Source organism: Pseudorca crassidens, chromosome 3 (genome assembly GCF_039906515.1).
Source record: "Pseudorca crassidens isolate mPseCra1 chromosome 3, mPseCra1.hap1, whole genome shotgun sequence".
NCBI lineage: Eukaryota > Metazoa > Chordata > Mammalia > Artiodactyla > Delphinidae > Pseudorca > Pseudorca crassidens.
The window spans coordinates 79256665-79279631 of NC_090298.1; positions in this window are offsets into that span (position 1 = coordinate 79256665).

The following is a 22967-nucleotide window of genomic DNA, read 5'->3' on the forward strand; positions in this document are numbered from 1 at the left end:
CGGTGCTTTGTGACCGCCTGGAGGGGTGGGATAGGGAGGGTGGGAGGGAGGGAGACGCAAGCGGGAAGAGATATGGAAATATATGTATATATATAACTGATTCATTTTGTTGTGAAGCTGAAACTAACCTACCATTGTAAAGCAATTATACTCCAATAAAAAAAAAAAAAGAGGAAGCAAGCAAGCAAGCAAAAATAAAAGACAAAGGAAGGAAGGAAGGAAAGAAGGGAGGGAGGGAGGGAAGGAAGAGAGAGTGAAAGAAAGAAAACTTTTGCAAAATGAACTTACTCTACCTGCTGTTTTCATTAAAATATTTCCATGGAGTCACATTATCTAATGTGGATACAGCAAAAATTAAGATTGCTAAGACAGAGAACATTACTCACCACTCAGTTCTACAAGGGCTAAGTCAGAACCCACTGCAGCTGACTACCAACAGCAAACCCAGAAAGGAATTCAGGATGAAAAACAGGATGAGGCACTCTGTACTTCCTGAGAAGCAAGCCCTTCAATAGTTAGATGCATACTTCAGGAAGAATTTCAATGACCCCAGATTCTCACATCTTCCCATACACAGAAAAGCACTAAAATCATTCTTCTGAGATATCTGTTCCTCACGATTAGCAGCAATCTTTTACTAAGATGTATGCTTGACTGCATGAATTTCCTAACCAAAAATCATGTATAAACTCGTTCCTCCCCTACCTTCTTGGAGCAGTTTCCTCAGAGCTACTGAGTAGCTGACTCTCAGGCTCTAGTCCTCAGCAAGACCCTGAATAAAACTTAAACTCACAGATCTTATGCTTTTTTTAAAGTCAACACTAAGCATTTCTTTCACTTACACATATACAACCATACACTTATATAAAGAGAGAGAAAGAGACAGAGAGGAAAATTAAAAATTTACATAGTACAGACATTTCAACTTACCTTCCCTAAAAAAAAAAAAAAAAAAAAAAAAATGAAAGAAAAAAGAAAAATAGGAGAAAAGAGGGAGCTTGTTCAAATACCTAGGTCAGAACGAGTTTAGGCCTCTCATTCCAGATTTGTCAAGGATGGAAAATAGTTCTCAAGAAAAGGAACTCCATGCCCATTATACTTAGATGCATGTAAAAAATATTCAAAGTGTATATGTGTGTTGGGGGGGAAGTGTTTGAAGGTTAGAAAGTCTTGAGTCTTGAAAGTTCAAGAGAAGTAACCAACCTTAACAGACCCCAGACCATTTGATCTCAGCACGCAAAGGAAAATCTCTAATGTAGAAAAGAGAGACTGGGAGCGGCTCATGCGCTGTTTCAGCTCTCCAAGGTGGCAGAAGGGAAAAGCATCTTAAGAGGAAATTGACTATTCCATTGTGGGCACTGATGCTTATTAATCTTATGATAAGAATAGTGAAAATCTTTATCCATTAGCAGAGTGGTCAATATAAGGTCCCAAAATTAAAGACTGAACCATAGCAAGGGCTTACTACCTTGGGAATGGATCCAGGGCACAGGAAGTAGAGCTTTCTTAAATTAATATTTATAGTGATTTTCTATCTCTTTACTCCTGTCACTATTACAGTGTTAGAATTGTTTTCCTTTTCTGTGATTTTTTTTTCTTGTGGCAATGATACCCACTCTCAGTCTTAGATTGGTACTGCATTCTAGCATTTCATATGAATTCAGTTACTAGTCATAGATTAAATTTATTTTTGCTTTTTCCCTATTCCTTTCCCACCTCTTTGGTTATGTGAAGTTAATACAGTTAGCACATTTACAATTTATGATCATTTTCATTAGTGCACCACACACAACATGGTTATGCTAATTCACATCTAAATTTGGTAAAATGTATGGATGTATATCCATCCCCACCCAAGGATGGATATACAAACACAAGCAAACATGCAGATTGAATGGTTTAGTGAGGATGTGTTGCCTTGACACTGAAAAGCAGCATTTCTGGGTAGGTTAGCAATGGGGATACAAATGTCTAATTACCTTCTATCTGATACCAACTAAGATGATCATTACAGTGTAAAAAATAGTCCCATCCGTGTTGATAACTAGGGACCAGTGCTAAAATTATAATCCCTAGCATTATTAAGGATACAGGGAAAGTGTGTGAATGTGCTTAATTTGTCACTAGTTTCTGGAAAGTAAGACGTTACACATTTTGATTTCATCATTATACTTCCGGGTATTAATTTTCAATATATAATTGGACAAAAGCTCAACGGTGTATGTAAGTAATAAATATTTCACTCTGGGGCTTCCCTGGTGGCGCAGTGGTTGAGAGTCTGCCTGCCGATGCAGGGGACACGGGCTCGTGCCCCGGTCTGGGAAGATCCCACATGCCGCAGAGCGGCTGGGCCCGTGAGCCATGGCCGCTGAGCCTGTGCGTCTGGACCCTGTGCTCTGCAATGGGAGAGGCCACAACAGTAAGAGGCCCACGTATTGCAAAAAAAAAAAAATTTCACTCTGTTGGTTATAAGTCTAAAATTTAGAAATAAATTAAATATTCACCAATAGAAAAGTAATTAAATAAAGCCACATAGTGAAAATACTATGCAGCTATTATAAAGATGATATAGAACTAAATTCTAAGGGTCACAACATAAAACTTGAGTAATAAATAGTGCCACTGTGTGAAAGGTAGAGTACAGTCTATATCTAGGGTTTGTGAGTGTTTGTGTATGTGAATATATTTGCAAGAATATATATCTGGGATGATTATGCCCAATATATTATGAATAATTAATTCATATTGCTCAAATTTAGCTTGATATTCACTTTTCTTCATATTCTATCCCATTATTGATTTTTAAAATTAAATAACATGTATATATAACTCACATAAATACTAAAACGTGAAGTGATTTTTATTTTTCACACAATTATTTCAGTAACACAGAAATATGCAAAAATGTATCTTGCCATTTAATATATACAAATTTCATAGGTTTCTCCCAGTAGATTTATTGCATAATCCAGGAATAAAGCTTAAAACTGAAAGTCATTTAATAGTAATAAAACCTAAATTAACTAAAGAACATATATTTCTCATATTTAGTCATTTTATATTTAGTTATTGTTATCCATGTATAGTTATTGAGTTGTTTATATACAGTTGTTTACAATTTTAATTGTAGCACTTTGTAGGAAGAATCCAGGCTAAAACTATTTTTCTTCAGGTAGGAAGGTGGGAGTCATCAACTGATTCTATCCCGGTGACCTGATTATTAGGCCTACTACCAGGCTTGCTTTGGATTTATCAAATACAGAAAGCAATGTACATGACTGACATTCTTTCAGTTGAAGGTCAGTTGATAACCAGTCTTCAGTCCAGTGCAATGAAACAAGACAACAAATGGTTCCAGGCCAGCTAAGAATTGTTACATGAGAAAGAAAGATCTTCGGAGATTTTTTTTGTGTGTGTGTGGTAGGCGGGCCTGTCACTGTTGTGGCCTCTCCCGTTGCAGAGCACAGGCTCCGGACGCGCAGGCTCAGCGGCCATGGCTCACGGGCCTAGCCGCTCCGCGGCATGTGGGATCTTCCCGGACCGGGGCACGAACCCGTGTCCCCTGCATCGGCAGGCGGACTCTAAACCACTGCGCCACCAGGGAAACCCATTTGGAGATTTTTATGTAAATCCTCATAATGTGATTTTGAACTGGTACCATTTTATTTATTTTTTTTTTAATTTTTATTTTATTTTTTTACATCTTTATTGGAGTATAATTGCTTTACAATGGTGTGTCAGTTTCTGCTTTATAACAAAGTGAATCATAAATTTAGTGGCTTGAAAAACATAAATGTATTACATTTCAGTTCTGGAGGACAGAAGTCTAAAATGAGTTTTCAGGTCTAAAATCAAGGTGTTTGCAAGGCTAATTCTTTCTGGGGCTCCCAGGAAGAATCTGTTTCTTACCTCATCCATCTTCTAGAGACTTCCCTGGAATTTCTTGTCTCGTAGCCAAACCACTCCAATACCTACTTTCACCTTCACATCACCTTCTCCTGTCATCAAATTTCCCTATGACTCCCTCTTACAAAGATACTTGAGATTACATTTATGGCCCACCTGAATAATCTAGAATAATTTCCCCATATCAAATTATTTTAATTACATTTGCAAATTATCTTTTGACATATAAGCTAATACTCACAGGTTCTGAGGATTAGGATGTAGATATCTGTGGTGAGAGTGTATTATTTAGCCTGACACAGCAATATGTCCTGGAAATCACTCCTATCAATCTTCCGATGTGCAGCTTTTTCACTTTCTTTTTGTAGCTGCGTAGTACTCCCATGTATAGCTGTACCTTGGTTTATGTAACTAATTTCCTACTGATGGACTCTTTTTTTTTTTTGCTTTCATAGGGAATGCTGCAATAAGTAACTTTATAAATACAACATTTTGGACCTGTACATATAGATATATAACATATTTAAATATAAATACATAAAATAAGTATATAAAGATGTATAAATATGATATAAATATTAATTTTAATACTTAAATATTAAAAGGAAAATTTTATGAAAATATGTATACTAATGAGTTGCATCGACTTTTTATAATTAACTCATGTTTCTGAGGATAAATTATATTACTTATTAGAATGATAGTATTCAGCATCAATTCTATTCTATCTTTATGTGTAAATTCAGAGAAACCTTGTTCATACAAATAGGTGAAAATTAAAGGAGCTACAGGAATATTTTCAAATTCTTTAAACTTCTTTTTAATCATATACTTAAGTCACTTAGTGACCTATCATCAAAAACTGATAACTTGGGCTTCCCTGGTGGCGCAGTGGTTGAGAGTCTGCCGGCCTATGCAGGGGATGCGGGTTCGTGCCCCAGTCCAGGAAGATCCCACATGCCGCAGGGCGGCTTGGCCCATGAGCCATGGCCGCTGAGCCTGCGCATTCAGAGCCTGTGCTCCACAACGGGAGAGGCCACAGCAGTGAGAGGCCGGAGTACCGCAAAAAAACAAACAAACAAACAAAACCTGATAACTTATCAGATAACTCAATTATATGCTCTTTTAACTTTTGTTTAATGCAAATAGTTGGAAACCACTGAGCAGCAAAATATTTATTATTTGTTGTCCATTCATCAGAGTCATTCATTTTTTTCAAAATCAAAAGCAAGAATCTGGGGACTTCCCTGGTGGCACAGTGGTTAAGTATCTGCCTGCCAATGCAAGGGACACAGGTTCGAGCCCTGGTCCAGGAAGATCTCACATGCTGCAGAGCAACTAAGCCCATGCACCACAACTACTGAGCCTGAGCTCTAAAGCCCGTGAGCCACAACTACTGAGTCTGCGTGCCACAACTACTGAAGCCCGTGTGCCTAGAGCCCGTGCTCTGCAACAAAGAGAAGCCACTACAATGAGAAGCCCATGCACCATAACAAAGAGTAACCCCCTCTCACCACAACTAGAGAAAGGCTGTGCACAGCAACAAAGACCCAATGCAGCCAAAAAATTAACTAATTTTTTTAAAAAAGCAAGAATTTAAAAATCATTGCTATGTTTTGCTGTTTTGGAGTCCTTCCTAGAATAATGGAAGATGATAAAATATGGGAGGCAAGAAATAAGAGCTAAGTTGGAGAATAAAAATTATGAAGGGAAGTTAGGAAAGGGAGCAAAATTCAACTACATGTTCTTTCTTGGGCAGATCAGTTTTGGTTATGTGTACATAAGACAACTGAAGATCTGAAAATCATTTCTTTAAAATATTTCTTTTGCATACTCCTTGTGAAGTCTTCATGTACCCACATGATATACATATCCTACCCAATATTGAAGACTACAGCTGTTTACTACTGCAGAATGTATTCTCAAACACCAAAAGCTGTATTTTTATTCTCTTCTTAATGGCATACATACATTTTAGAAGAACTGAATTCGAGCAAGGGGTCTCTAAAATAATCTCTCTTTAAGAACAAGGATGGTCTCTTCTACTTAGTAGAATTTCAGAATAACTCCTGGTGCTTGCCAAATATATGTAGATAGTAAATGCTTATGGTTTGATTTAAAGAAACTTATCAAGAGTGAATGCAATGCATAAATACCTAGTTCAAATTTGGTCAGCTTGCTGTTCACTTGCCAGTTCCTTCTAAGGGAGTCAAAGTCTTAGCCCTAATAGGAAGGGTCTACCCAGTTCAGCTGCCTTTATATAACCACAGCAGGGTGGTGAGACTATTCCTGCTGTTTTCAATGTCTAGCTGGGGCTTCAAAGCATAGCACAATGGGTGTTAAGTGCTCACACATTCTGCAGAGGTGCTATACCACCTATGCAAAACTTGTTGGGAAGTGGCCCAGATTGGTTCTGCAACATTTAACCCATCACCACCTCCAGCCTATGTATAAGAAGAGGCTAGTAAATTAATGGGTGAGGACTGATGAATAAGGATTTCCTTGAGGAAAATTTTATAGTGCTATGCTTTTCCTCTCCTATTTCTTGGGGGCAGAATGTGCTCCTTTTCAACTTAAGCCATGTGACTAGGACTTCAAGGCACCAACCAAAGAGCTTGGAGGTATAGAAAATCATACCTGACTCTTTCTGGCAAAGAAATAGCTAAAGGCTGGCTAACATTAGCTGGGAAACAGAACAAAGAGAGAGAGATCCATAGGGGATGGCTCTTATTTCCAGTGTTTGGTGGAAAAGGACATAAGTTTTCCCTTAAATTAAGATGATGTATATAGTGTAACCAAGTTTGATCCAGGAAGACATGACCCCAAGAGCAATAGGCTGTGTGGGACATTAACAACAAGAGAATAACTGAAGACTCAAGAGGTGGTATAGCACTGTGGTAAAGAGTATGAATGTGGTTGATATTAGAAGAACTCTCAAGAGAGAGGTGATATTTAAGCACTGGCCATCAGGAGGACTACAACTTTCATATTAAAATAGTATCAGTCAATTCAAATCCTTTGCTCATTTTTAATCAAATTATTTGTTTTTTCTCTTGAGATATATGAGCTCCTTATATATACATTTTTTTTTTTCCAAAGAAGTTATACAAATGGCCAACAGGTACATGAAAAGGTGCTCAACATCACCAATCATTGGTAAATGTAAATCAAAACCACAATGAATTATCACTTCATACCTGTTAGGATGGCTAATATAAAAAAGATAAGGCTTCCCTGGTGGCGCAGTAGTTGAGAGTCTGCCTGCTGATTCAGGGGACACGAGTTGGTGCCCCGGTCCGGGAAGATCCCACATGCCGTGGAGTGGCTAGGCCTGTGAGCCATGGCCACTGAGCCTGCGCGTCCGGAACCTGTGCTCCGCAACGGGAGGGGCCACAACAGTGAGAGGCCCGCGTACCGCAAAAAAAAAAAAAAAAAAAAAAAAAAAAGATAAGTGATAACAGAAGTTGGTGACGGTGTAGAGGAACGGGAGCCCTTATACATTGTACAATGTATATTGATACAGCCATAATGGAAGACAGTATGGAGCTTCCTCAAAAAAGCTAAAAGTAAAACTGCCATATGAGGTAGTAATCCAACTTATGGATATATATCTGTAGGAAACAAAATGAGTATCTCAGAGAGATATATATATCCCCATGTTCATTATTCACAGTACCCACATGAAAACTAAGTGTGTATCAACAGATACATGAATAAAGGTGTATATATATAAAAAGAGAGATGTATATATAGATTATATCTAAAAATTCTTCTTTTATATATATAAATATATATAATGGAATATTATTCAGCCAAAAACAAAACGAAGGAAATCTTCCCATTTGGGACAACACGGATGAAACTAGAAGGCATTATGTTAAGTAAAATAAGCCAGTCAGAGAAAGGCAAATACTGTATGGTATCATTTATATGTGGAATCTGAAAAAAACAACTTGTAAAAACAGAATAGAACGGTGGTTACCAGGGGCTGCTGCCAATATTTTCCACTGATGCAGTATACTCTTAGTAAATGCCAGTAGTTCAAAATATAAAAGAGACTTGCCTCCTGAGAAGAGCAAACAAATACTTTCTTCCAGTAAAGTCCTCTCAAGTATCAGTGTAGAAAGGGTTCTTTTTTCTCCTTGATACTATAGTTTTGTTTTATTTTCTTCAGATTTTCAAGAAACAATGAGATTAAGCTGCTGGTTTTCAGGGATACTTCCAGCTTCAGACTTCAGCGATAAAAATGAGAAGATAGAAGTGGATCATCTACCAGAAGATGCTACTAAGGTAGGAGAACCAGACTAGGAAGAAAATGTAAAGAGCAACTTAGATGGGGAAGCGCTGCCATGCATGAGAAGGCAGTTACTTCTCAGCCTGCTCTGTGATCAGTGCAGGTATAACTAGATTGTCCAAGCATTTGTTCTAGTTGTTACCGGATGGGCTGTCCAGATCCTTCATAATAACATGACAGTGGCATCTACTGCCAAAGCATACATATTACAAAAAAATCTAAAGAGAGACAGGGCCAATTATGTTGATCAGAAGTGAAATACTGCCTCTACTTTTCATCCTCTTTACCCTTACCTTCCTTAAGACCAAAATATTTTTTTCAGGGCAATAACTTAATGATTGTACCTATTTTGTGCTAGGCATTCTACTAAGAGTTTTATTAAAAAAACTGTATATAAGTCTTTATTCCAGTCCTGCCCCTAGGTTTGTCAGAACCATTTTTTTTTTTTTTAGATTCCACATATATGTGTTAGCATACGGTATTTTTCTTTTTCTGACTTACTTCACTCTGTATGACTAGACACGGGGAGGGGGAAGAGTAAGCTGGGACGAAGTGAGAGAGTAATATGGACATATATACACTACCAAATGTAAAATAGCTAGTGGGAAGCAGCCATATAGCACAGGGAGATCAGCTCGGTGCTTTGTGACCACCTAGAAGGGTGGGATAGGGAGGGTGGGAGGGAGACGCAAGAGGGAGGGCATATGGGAATATATGTATACGTATAGATGATTCACTTTGTTATACAGCAGAAGCTAACACACCATTGTAGAGCAATTATACTCCAATGAAGATGTTAAAGAACAATTAAAAAAAATCTGTATATACACATTATTATATTCCATATTTACCACATCCTTAAAGAGATGGGTGTTATTATTTCCATTTTTCAGTTGCGTCTCAGAGAGGTAAAACAACTTCAACAGAAAGTTGCAGAATTAAGAATCAAACTCAGGTGCTAGATCCCCAAAAGCATCTTCTTAGCTTCGATACTAGATCACCTGGTCTCTTGGATTTAAGTGCATGGAGAATTAGTATCTCCCTAGAATCTATATTCATTCTACTGTCGTTTTCCTAATTTACTTTACTTATTAACTACATAATCCGTGAAGCAGAGCAGAAGTATATGGTAAAGTGTTGTTACTTTCTTCAAGGCATGCCTTTGCTTTATTAAAGTTTATCCAATTCTCTAGGCTGCCTAGTCTTAAAATCCAGGTGGCTAAGTTAATTCAAATAACATGTATCAACGAGAGATAAAATGTTATAAAACTGGTTGCTTAGCACGACAAGACTCCTTACAAAAGTAGAGGTAAGTCATACACCTATCTATTATCGATTCCTTAACATTTTCTAGAAAACAAAATAGCTGAAACACACAAAATAAGAAATAATACAAATGAAAATTGAAAGGAATAATGAACTGCTTCTGAATTTCTAATGTCAATTTATTGATTTTTAATTAAAATTAATACCTCTAAAATATTGCTGTTTTTAGGGGCTATACGTAGTTGCATATAACTTGTATTTCTTTTAAAATGATAATTAGACATAATTAAAACAATTGTTAAAGAATACAGACATGACAGTGAAAAATGACTGGGAATCACATAAAGCCAAATCTTTTGTGTATTTAAATAATACTGATTTTTAGGGCCAATGACTACATAAATATAAATTAATAAATGCCCTTTCTGAACTCTATTTCATAATCTTTAAGGACCAGAGATATCTATTCAACTGAGACTTTGAGGTGTGAAATCGTGAATGGAGAGGAGATGAACAGTGTTTAACATGAAGCTAATGACTCATCAGATTGTTCAAACTTTACTCATTATTCATGGGGTCTTTCCAGATTCAGACCAGAATAGTATATACCATTGATATTTGAAATATAAAGCCAAGCACAGATTTTAAAAGTAGTGTTAGTGATGTTGTTTTTCTCCTATTCCAATTTTCTCTTTTTGAAATTGTGTTGTTATAAATTTGCATTTCAACTTGAATGTCTTCAAATTTACATTGTTACAACATCTACAGATCATCTTTTACATTTAAGGAAGTTCATAGAGTTTGTATATCCTCAGCTGAGAAATCTATGAAAAACAGGGAAGCCTCTAAAAGGTTCATGGAGCATAAGTAGGGAAAAAATATATCTATCTTGCTTTTCTTTTTTTCTCTAATGCTTCCCTTGGAAATATGTTGGAAAGAAAACTATCCCTATTGCAACATTTATCTCTAGGTTTTATTTTCTTGCTCATATACACAATAAAGTCACTAATGTTTATAGAAGCCTGACTTATAATTTGTAGTCCTGATTTCCATCAATCGAGTTTTCCATTTAGTATCACATATTGATATGATGGAATTCAGTCTTATATTTTATAGCCCAGTACTCTTCCAAGTGTCTCCATATTATAAAACTCCACATCTAAACACCACTCACTGGACCCTAGCAGTTTAGAATTTAGCTGATGTTCAAAAGGTTAACATCATTACCAAGGCAAACAACCAAATGAATACTATATTGGAGAGGGTAGGAGAAGCTGTTGAGACTAGAATTTCTGAGATCTTTTAATCACATGAAGCAGGCAACTGAGTGGACAAGAAGTAATTAGTATAGTTTATTCTGCAGCTGGCATGGAAAGTGCTTGCCAAAAGTAAGGTGCCCTTCAGTTCAATAATGCTATTACAAGAGTCTATTTGTATGAGTATCTATTTAAAGTTTTGGTACGTTTTCAATAAAAATTAAACCATTTATTCTCATAAGTGGGTTAAGTTCATACTATTTCATTTAATATGTCTTGATAGTGTATTAAGATACTTCATTTCAAGCAGATAATAACCTATTAATCACCATTTTGAACATTATAAGTGTATGTATTTGTTTACATGTATATTAGACACCAATGTTGTTAAATATGTAAGGTGTGTGTTAACATATGCATATATAAAGATCTTTTAGCAGCTGTTCCTGGCCTCATACCATAGGGAACAGAAACTGGACCTAAAGTGAGAATCTCTCAAACTAGGTCATGTCACTTATTGCTTCCATTTCACTTATTGCTCAGGTTCCATTGCAACCTGAGTAGATTTAAGGATGAAAGAAAAAATATATTTATCAGAGATAAAGATATGGCCGTGCTTATAGAGTCAGCTATAGTTCCAACATGATATGAACCAAATTTGTCCAAATATCTTGAATTATTATTATATTTTGATGGGTGTGTTTGGGGAGGGGGTGTTGTTTCATATCTTCCCTTAGGGAACATGAATATTTATTGTAAACCTGTAGTAAGTTTAGATGAAACAGGAAAGATAAATATTTCTCTTCAGGATATCTTAGGCCAGAAGTAAGAATATAATTGATTAAATACCATAATCAAACATCCATAAGCAAGTTAAATTCTAACTACCTTTGCACCCTATACTTTATTCCAACAGCTTTATAATATGTTTCTCATATGGTGGGAACATTCTATTAATGAGGCATGCATCTAGTTGTTGGCTCTAGTCATTACAATTACTATTTTTGACACAGATATTTCTTTCCTTCCTTCCTCTCTCCCTTCAGCCTCTTCTCCCTCTCTCCCTCCTTCCTCCTATCTTTCTGTTTAAATAAATAGGCATCATAAATTTTTGTGTGTGTGATATTTTTGTTGGTTTATAACCCTCTCTTTTGTATACATTCTTTGTATACATCCAAAGAAAATACATTTACTTCATGTGTAAAAAGTGTGTCAATTTTAGATATAACTGAATATTTGTCAAGCAAGGATCTTTCGTAACTCGTGCATATTGGAAGATACTGTTTACATATTTCAAACTGGAGATTGTTCAAAGTTATAGTTTATGAAACTGTTATCACTGATACCATCTGGATAATGCTTGGAACTATAAAAAGTCTGAGCACATACATGAGTTAAGGCTATTTTCTCATTCCGGGAGGTTGTAATGAAACTCCATGTGGAAATGAGTCTATATAGAGAAACAACATTGTTCAAATCTGAAGGGGGAGGACAACAGAAGGCAAGTGAAGTAAGCAGTAGTTTTATGGGATACGAGATGAGGAACAGCTAATAAAATTATGCCTGCATGACTCTGCATGAAAGGAGAGTCAAGGAAGTTGAATGTTAAATAACCAAAGGAAATATTTCAAAGAAAATTACAGACTTAAATGGAGTCAGCCCTTCTCATAATTTAGACCTAGAAGCTTGGTGTTTTAAACTCAAGACTGATGACTTTACTTATGAAAGTCAGTTTTCAGAAAGGATAAGACAGCTATCTGGGTCTCTGAGCTTGAATTAAATGTCCTTTGGGGAACAATTTAAGGAAGAGGTTGAGAAAATGAGGAGATAAGAATCTAATCTTTCATATCAACTAGTTGCATTTTTATCTCATATCAGACCGGTCCTTAGAATAAAGCTGCAACCTCCATCTCCCAGTGCCAGAGAACAGAATTTCACAAGCTCTTGGGAATTGTGTGGTTAGAGGGACTATTCTCAGGATGATTTTTCAGAGATCTCTGAAATAGCATCTCCATGCTGTCTCTTCTTTCTGCAGTAAAAAAAAAACCCCACACTCTATTCTTTTTTCCCCTTGACAAACATTTTCTTTACTTCCAAAATGTATATTGATAGTCAAATAATATAATACCTCTCCAAAATAAGTGAGCCAGTCACCTTCACAGTTAATCAGTATTCACAACTCTTTTTTTTACCACCAATAATCTCTTTTATCATTTACTCCCCACTTCATGAACTTTGAAATTTGAAAAAAATTAAAATGTCCATATAGAGAATTTACTTAAAATGAGTAAGAATTTAGTTCCCATTATTTTCTCCCTTAGATAAGAGTCAACTGAAGATTCTGATAATCATAAGTAGAGTCAAGGGCAAAAAACTCGAGATGATATAGCACCCCTGTGAAGAATATGAAAGCTGAAGACTGATTTTCTATCCTGGCTCTGCAACTTATTAGCCATGTAACCATGGACAATTTATTTAACCTTTCTATGCCTCTCTTCCTCATCTGTGATAGGTGGGAAAAAAATGGTACCCACAGAATGTGACTGTGAGGATTAACTGTGCTATATGTATAAAGCACTTAGTATCACAGTGAAAGAGCTTGCATTTTAATTAGCCTATGCAGACTTCAAACAGGTACATGTATGACTCCTATAAAGTTTTATTTTCCATAATCATTAGATCTTTTTGAAAAATAAAAGAAGATTGTGGGGATCTAAGAGGTGTCAGATCAGAAATCACTCTGATAGCATGTACATCCCTGAAGGGGATGTGCTATAATTGCATTCATTTTCATATCCCTATTCTATGTCACATGGGTTTTTGTACATAAACACTCAATAAATCTGTTGATAAGTTTACATTTTCATGATATTTTTGAGATAGATATTAAGTATATGTATTCATTCTAAAAGATCATGATGAAATTTGGTTATAAAGTTTTATAATATACACTGTTTTAGTTAGTTAACTTTTATCATTTGAACTGGTCACATCGTAGCAACTTGCATAACTTACAGTTAACACTGGTTTGCCAAATTTCCTAACAGTGACAGCAGAAGAATGGTCCCGAACTAGAACTTGAGCAAAGCATTTCTTTAATTAAACAATAGAGAAATAGTAAAGAAGAGAAACTGGAGAAAAAATTGGGGAAAATAAAGGGCACAGAATAAGCTAAGCTTAAACTATGAGAATACTTAATTAGCTTTTCATCCGTGATTTATATTGCATATTTGTAAGGCCCTCTGTAAACTCTAAGTGTAACATAAGTAACAGATTTCTTTAATTTTTTACTAATAATATTTTCATGATGCCTGTCCCCAACCAGGCTACATCTGTAGAAAAGGAATCATTGAGACAGGTTTCCAGATTTTAGCTGCACTGGCCAAATGTTTTCTTTCCCAAGGCTGAGAATAGCGGCACTATGAAGCTGGAATCTAAAAGCATTCAGTGCACTGAACCTATTCTTGGTCATAATCAAGCATTCAGGCTTGTGGCAAAGGTTGGAAAAGACCAATCAGCTGGAATAGATAGCATTGTGGACAGTTGGATCATGGCATGGTATCTAAGGACACATCAACCAGAACTGATCATGTCAAACAGAATTCTCTAAGTGAAAGCCTTGGAGTCAGCACTTCCTAAAAAATAAACAGCTCAGAATGTGCCTGTGTAAGGACTCTAAGTCTTCTCTTGAATGCTGAAGGGTGGCATTGAAATGTTTAGTGGCTTAGTTAGACTCTGCGTGTTGAACGTGTGGATACCTCCAACTCTTTTGTCATATCTGGGCATATTTCTTCTTAGTGTATTTTTAATAGCACATTTCTCTTGAGATGCTCCAATAAGTTTGTTAACAAAACTGTGCTCTGCTGTCTCAAAACCACCGATGAACAGTGTAGGTCAATTTTTAAGTTCATCTTAAGTATAAGGGATGTAAGACACTAAAGGAATATGACGGTGAGGTAGGAAGAAAGGACTCATTAACACAGTGGAAGAATTCATATCTGACTCTAATCCCCTCTTTATCCTCTGTAATAATTACATACTCTCTATCACCAGCATCTTTATCCTTAATTGTGCACACACAAACCTCATGCCACCTTGTTTAGTTTAGTTACGTCACTTTCTAATTAATCCAAAGCATTTCTCCACTTCAGTCTTTTTGGGTGGGAGAAAATAAAACTCCAGCAAAATCTTCCATTCAAGAAAGTATCTCTAATGTCTCTTACAAAATTAAAGAATGCCCAGGATTTTTTGAAACAAGGCATGCTTATCATATGAAGAGAATTTTTGTTTCACTTCTGTTTCTTATGTCAGTACACAATAAAATCTGCTTAGAGTGTGTTTCATTTCCAGTGGAATTATGTTTGAGTATCTTGGGTTGCAAGTGGGGAATTAACAGTATTTTAAATACTTATTTTGTAATTTTGTCTATGTATTAAATTGGTAATTACTATGTAATTACATATTTTAAATGTAAAAGCATTCTACAACTGACTGTATATTGAAATAGTATATTAAAAATAGATAATTCTCAGGAATATCTAGTAAATGACTCATAAAGTGAGTCTTGCCGGTAAGACATTTCTAAATGGGAATTTAATTTTCTATGAAAGAAAGAACTTACATCTCAGATCTGGCAAAGCAATTGGTAGGACCTCTCTAATAGAGAAACCAAAGAGGAACCCACGATGAGCTAGGCCAACATCTTTAAATTTTTAATGACTAAATTGCATATTTCCTAAATTTATATAATTAGGTTATTATATACTGGTTTATCTGATCATTCACTCAAATAAAAACTATGATTGGACTTTATTCTATAATAGTTAAAAACACCTTGTATGGAAATAATAGCATTATCAAAAGTTAAAGGTTAAATTCTTTGATTTGATTAACATTTAGTATTTTTTCTTTGTTTTATTTTCTTCTGTATTTCAAATGCCTTGAACAGTGACTAGCATAAGGTAGATAATAAATATTTGTTAAATGAATGAATGAAATTTTTTTCTCCTAAACTCTTTTCTTTTTAAATTGATGTATAACTGATTTACAATATTATGTTAGTTCCAGGTTTACAGCATAGTGATTCAATATATTTATAGATTACACTTCAAAGTTATTATAAAATATTGGCCTATATTCACTGTACAGTACAATATATCCTTGTAGCTTATATTATAAATAATAGTTTGTATCTTTTAATCCCCTTCCCCTATGTTGTCCCTTCCCCCTCCCCCCATAATCATTGGTTTGTTCTGTGAGCCTGTTTCTGTTTGTTATATTCATTCGTTTTATTTTTTAGATTCCACATATAAGTGATAACATAGAGTTTTTGTCTTTTTCTGTCTCACTTCACTAAGCATAATCCAACATTTAGTATTTTTGTGAGATTTTAAAAATATTTGTTTGTCTCTCTTAAAAGATGTATAATTACTAACTTGTCTCATTAAAACAGTGTCTAATACTCAGACCGAGCAATCAGTGTATTTTACCAGGAGAATTGTTCTAGGTGACTGTTGCTCAGTTTTCTCTCTTACAAATCCCAAAACCCATATTGATCTTAACCAGTTTCAGATATGAGTTTGTTTGGTCCAGAGGGATTTTCAGTTTTAGTTGCTGGCCCTAGACCAGTCCTTCTCAAACTTTAATGTGCAAATGAATTACTTGGCAACCTTATTAAAATGTAGAATGACTAAGAATATCCAAGACAGGGGCCCAAGACTGTACATTTTTAACTAGCTCCCAGGTATTGCTCATGGTGATGGTCCATACACTACACTTTGAGTTACAAAGTCCTAGGAGATTTATTCTCAAAGGTTTGAAATGTCCAGTATTATTTTATAGTTATCTCCAACCTAGAATGTTCCCTAGTGCTGGTTCCACACGTCACTTTATCTAAATAAAGATGATTTAGGCCTTCTGAGTACTCTTCCAAAATAATGTGCTTCAACTAGTATGCCTATGGCTACGTTTCACCATTTGATAATAAGAAAAACTGACTATGAAGCATGAAGATAGGGTAGTATCAGATGAGGACTATAAGTTCTTTAGAAATATAGTGGTATTAACAAAATAGATATAATATATGCAAGCACAATAGGAACACATGCCAAAATATCCATTTCATTTATGAAGAAATATTTAATCCCCAAATATTTGGATTATAAACAACATATCTCTAAATAACATATGAGTCAAAATAGAAATCTCTAGAGAAATTTTGAAATATTTTAAGCCAAGTGAAAAACGAATATATAAGTTATCAAATTTTGTGTGATATAACCAAAGCAGTGATCAGGGGGAAATTTATGGCATTGAATGAGTATTTTAGAAAAGAAGAAAAATCTAAAATCAATAGTCTAAGTTTCAACTTAGGAAACTAGAAAAAGAAGAGCAAATTAAATCAAAAGTAAGCAGAAGAAAAAAATAATAATAATTAGAGCAGAAATCAATGAAATTGAAAACTGAAAATCAGTAGAGAAAAATCAACAAAAACAAAAGCTCATTCTTTGGAAAGATCTGTAAAATCAATAAACCTCTAGTCAGGCTAACTAAGACAAAAGAGAGGACACATTTTAATATCAGAATGAAAGTGGGAACATCAGTACAGATTATATGGGCACTAAAAAAATAATAAATACTATGAGCAATTCTATGCCCACAAATATGATAATCTAGATGAAACTGATCAGTTCCTTGAAAGACACAGAAAGAAATGGACAATCTGAATAGGGTTGTATCTATTAAAGAAACTGAATCAATAATAAATAATCTTCCAAAGAGAAAGCATCAGGCTCAGGTGAGCCTGTTATTATTCTAATAACATTTAAGGAAGAAATTATGCCAATAACTAATAACATTTAAGGAAGAAATTATACCAATTTTGTACAATCTCTGAGAATATACAAGAAGAGGGAGTACTTCGTAACTCATTTGATGATACCATCATTACCCTAATAACAAAACCAAAGACATTACGAGAAAACTATAGACCAATATATCTCATGAACATATATGCAGAAATTCCCAGCAAAATATTAGAAAATTAAATCCAACAATATACAGAAAGAATTATATACAACAACCAAGTGGGATTTATGCCAGATATACAAGGCTGGTTCAACATCTAAAAATCAGTTAATGTAATCTATCACATCAATAGGCTAAAAGATAAAAAAATCACATGATCATATCAATAGATGCAGGAAAAGCATTTGACAAAATACATCACCCTTTCATGACTTAAATAGCAAACAAATAACAAACAAACAAAACAACCTCTCCATAAACTGAGAATACAGGGAAACTTACAACTAACACTGTGATGAGAAATACAAAGCTTTCTCAATAAGATCACTACTCCTTTTCAGCACCATACTGCAAGTTACAGCTAATACAATAGACGAGAAAAGGAAATAAAAGGCACACAGATTGGGAAGGAAGAAACAAAACTGTCTTTGTTCACAGACGACATGATCATATATGTACAAAATCCCCCCAAAATTACCAAAAAATTCCTGGAACTAATATGTGATTATAGGATATATAATCCTACATTGCAGGATACAAGGTTAATTTATAAAAGTCATTTGTTTTCCTACATGGTAGCAATGTACAAGTGGAGTTTGACATTTTAAAACCCAATACCATTTATATTGAATATTAGCACTCCAAAAATGAAATACTTAGGTATGTACCGAACAAAAATATGTGCAAAATCTATATGAAGAAAACTACAAAAATCTGATGAAAGATATCAGAGAAAAACTAAAAAAATAGATATTCCATGTTCATGGATAGGAAGACTCAATACTGTCACGATGTCAGTTCCTCTCAACTTGATCTACAGTTTCAATACAATCCCATTCAAAATCCCAGCAAGTTAATTCACAAACAAATTGATCATAAAATTTATAAGGAGAGGCTAAAGACCCAGAATAGTCAACTCAATACTGAAGGAAAAGAATGAATTCTGAAGACTGACACTACCTGATAATAGCACTTAATATAAAGCTACAGTAATCAAGATAGTGTGGTATTTGGTGAAAGAATAGACAAATAGATCAGTGGAACAGAATAGAGAGCCCAGAAATAGACCCACATGCGTATAGTCAATTGATCTTTAGCAAAGAAGCAAAGGGAGTGCAATGGAGCAAAGATAGTCTCTTCAGCAAAAGTGTTGGAACAGTTAAACAGCTACATGCAAATAAGTAAATCTAGACACAGACTTTACACCCTTCACAAAAGTTAACTCAAAATGGATCATAGACCTAAATGTAAAACACAAAACTATAAAACTACTGCAAGATAACATAGGAGAAACCCTAGGTGACCTTGGGTATTGTAATGACTTTTTAGATTCAACACCAGAGATACAATCCATGAAAGAAATAATTGATAAGCTATAGTTCATTAAAAAAAAAAAAAGTTCTGCTCTGTGAAAGGCAAATTGGAATAAGGAGAAGACAAGCCACAGACTGGATATGAAAAAATTTTGCAATAGGCATATCTGATAAAGGACTGTTATGCAAAAAATACAAAGAACTCTTAAAATTCAACAATTAGAAAACAAACTACTGGCTTAAAAAATGGATCACAGACCTTCACAGACATCTCACCAAAGAAAATGCAAAGAATGCAACTAAGCCTATGAAAGGAGGCTCCATATTATATGTCTTCAGGGAAATGCAAATTAAAGCAACAATAAGATACTACTACACACCTATTAGAATGTCTGAAATCTGGACATTGACAACACTAAATTCCAATGAGAATGTGGTGCAATGGGCACTCTGTACATTGCTGGTGGGTATGAAAAATAGTACAGCCACTTTGGAAGGTAGTTTAGAGGTTTCTTACAAAACTAAACGTACTCTTACCATATGGTCCAGCAAATAGTACTCCTTGGTATTTATCCAGAGAGCTGAAAACTGGTCTACACTAAAACCTGTACAGAGATGTTTATGGCAGTTTCATTCAATTGCTAAATTTAATTAAAGCTTTATTTAATTGCCAAAACTTGGAAGCAACCAAGGTGTTCTTCAGTACATGAATGGATAAATAAACTGTGGTTCATCTGAACAATTAATATCATTCAACAGTAAAAAGAACTTATTACTACATGAAAAAAGCCAATTTGAAAAGCCTACATCCTGTATGATCCCATCATTTGACATTCTTGAAAAGGCAAAACAATGGAGAGATTGAAAAGATCAGTGGTTGCCAGAGACTGCAGGGAGTAGAGTGAAGGGATGAACAGGTGGAGCAGAGAGGACTTTTAGGGCAGTGAATACACTCTGTATGGTAACATAATGATGAGTACACGTCATACATTTGTCCAAACTCAGAATATACAACACCAAGAGTGAACTATAATGTAAACTAAGAACTTTGGGTAATTATGATATGTCAGTGTAGGTTCATCAATTGTAACCAAGGTACCACTCTGGTGAAGGATGTTGATAATGGGGGAGGCTATATATGTGTGGGGACAGGTAGTATACAGAAAATTTCTGTATCTTTCTCTCAATTTTGCTGTAAACATCAAGCTTCTTTCTAAAAAAATATATACTGTAGTCTTAATTGAAAAAATACTTAGCTGGTCATGGAATATTTTTAATGGATTTTCTGTAAAGAATTCTTTCTTCTAATGATTTTCCTCATTACAAAATAATTCCCTCACTTCTATAAATGGTGCAAACAACTTTTCTACTTTCCCAGGTTTGCAACATCAGAGGCATGTATATTTTCACATCTTATCTGCCAGACTCTGTCAACGATTCTTGCTTCTATCACACTGGCCCAAGTCATTACCATCAGACACCTGAACCACAGCCAGAGCCCAGGACTGGCGTCCTGCATCTGGTCTACTTTTCTTCCTATTTTACTTGCACAGTGCTTTTTCCTTCACCTTCTTATTTTGCTTGCTTTGATCATTTCTCTCTTCAGCCAGACATTTCTAATGATCTTCTAGATAAATTCTAAAATCCTCCATTTGTCTTTCAGAACCTCAACAATTTGATCCTAAAATACTTCCTCAGATGCATCTTCCTCTCCTCTATATAGACCTTCTTCTCCAGCCCAATGCTCCTTCTCGCACACCTTTTGTGGTAGATGGAATAATGTCCCCAGATCCTTCCTCCACGCTCCCCTCCACTGCCAAAGATGCTCATAGCCTAATCCCTGGAAAATATGAATATGTTAGGTTATATGGCAAAGGGGAATCAGGTTACTGATAGAATTAAGGTTGCTAATCAGCTGACATTGAGAGGGGAGGTGATCCTGCATTTTCCAAGTAGGCCCAGTGTAATCACAGGGGTCCTTATAAGTGGCAGAAGGAGGCAGAGGAGAGAGACAGAGTGATGGCAGAATGATGAGGATTCATCCTGATGTTGTTGGCTTTGTAGATAGAGGAAGGGGACCATAAGCCAAGAAAACCATGTGGTCCTTAGAAGTGGGAAAAGGAAAGGAACAGATGCTCCTCTGGAAGTTCCATAAAGGAACACAACCCTGCTGACACTATGACTTTAGCACAATGAGATGTATTGTGGACTTCTGACTTCCAGAACTCTAAGATAATGAATTTGCATTGTTTTAAGCCGCTAGGTTTGTGGTAATTTATTACACAAAGTAGCAATAGAAAAACATTGCGTCTTCTATTAAATTCACCCTATTAATTACATACAATGCATTCCACCTTTAGTTATTTGCTGCTTATATGTTCCTGTCTCTTTAATTATAGTATAAACTAGTGAGAGCATGGAACTAATACTATATTGCCTGAGGGTATGCTTATATACACTGCATTGCTTTGGAAATGGCAGATCCTTAGTTGTCTTTACCAATAATTTGGTTAAATTGGGCAATATTTTTTTTAAACTTCTGGTAAATATCCATCATAGGGGCCATTTCTCAGAGAGAAAAGATACAGTGACAGTTCCACTATATAGCATTCATATATCAATTTGCATGGTCAAGGGAATTTACCATCTTAAGAGGTCAGTATGAACCGAGTCTCTGAGGGGTTACTACATCAATTTACTAAACTAGGAAACTAAGTCCTAGTGAGGCAAATGGCTTTGTGTGATTAAGTAGTTGTATGAGGAAGAATCTGAATTTATATTTATCATTTGTGTCTGATTCCAAGTTCCTGAACTATCTTGACTTCCAAAATGGTTGCTTACAACAAGTTTAAATGAGTCACTCCGTACTGCGCCCAGCTATATGGATTTAATCCACATGTGTTCCTATAATTCTTAATAGACCCTTAGAAAGCTATAGTATATCACATTCAGCAGTGCTATGTGGAGAATATCTAAAGAGTGTAAGAATCTCTAAATCAACATCCTAGGGAGAAAAATGAAGAAAAAAGTAAATGAGAATGGAAAACAACCTGTGTTCTTATACAATAAAGATCTATCTTGATTGCAAATTACAGTGATGAGTAGGCACATATAAGTGCTAAAATTGGATTTTTTTAATTGAACTTCAAATTATTTTTCCTTATTTAAAATAAAATTTTGTTTTTTTAATAACACAGCTAATTCAGTTATACTTATTGATAGCAAGCACATGTATACTTCCTAAAATATCAATATTTCAATCTGATTCATTTCTATTTAATGAAGATAATTACAGATGTAACACCTACAAGATGCAAGAGATGAATCAGTGCTCCTAGAATTTCCGGGAAAGCCATTACCAACCCTCCTGCCCAGGCTCCACTGTTACAGCAGAATCTCCAGAAGTACATCCATACATGAGTGTTTCTTGATAGTTTCCAGTTGGTTCTAATGTGCAGACAAGTTTCAAAAACCACTGGGATAGGAGATAGAAGATATATTCCTTTTATACAGTTAATCATTCCCCTTTCCCTCAGGTACAAAAAAAAAAAAAGAGTTTAGCTATTGCTGAAATTGAAAGACCACCATCTTTCTGGGGATATGCAAAAATAAAAGGTGATATTGTGTACAATTGCTGTATGATGCATGCTTAAAGAGAATAGTTTTGAGTATCTTGACAAAAAAGAAATACAATATTTTGGTGGGGTCTGATAAGAAATACTAATCATTACCAAACATAATGTGTTCATAATTTTAATTCTGTTCTGTAATACCATAGAAATATTGGCCTTCATTATGCATCTGAAACAAATATTTTTTGAGGTAATCTAGTTGTATTCTTTCTGTGTAATCTTGGTTTCAGTGGTGAATTCTGGGTTCAACAATTCCCTATGCAAAAATTAAGAC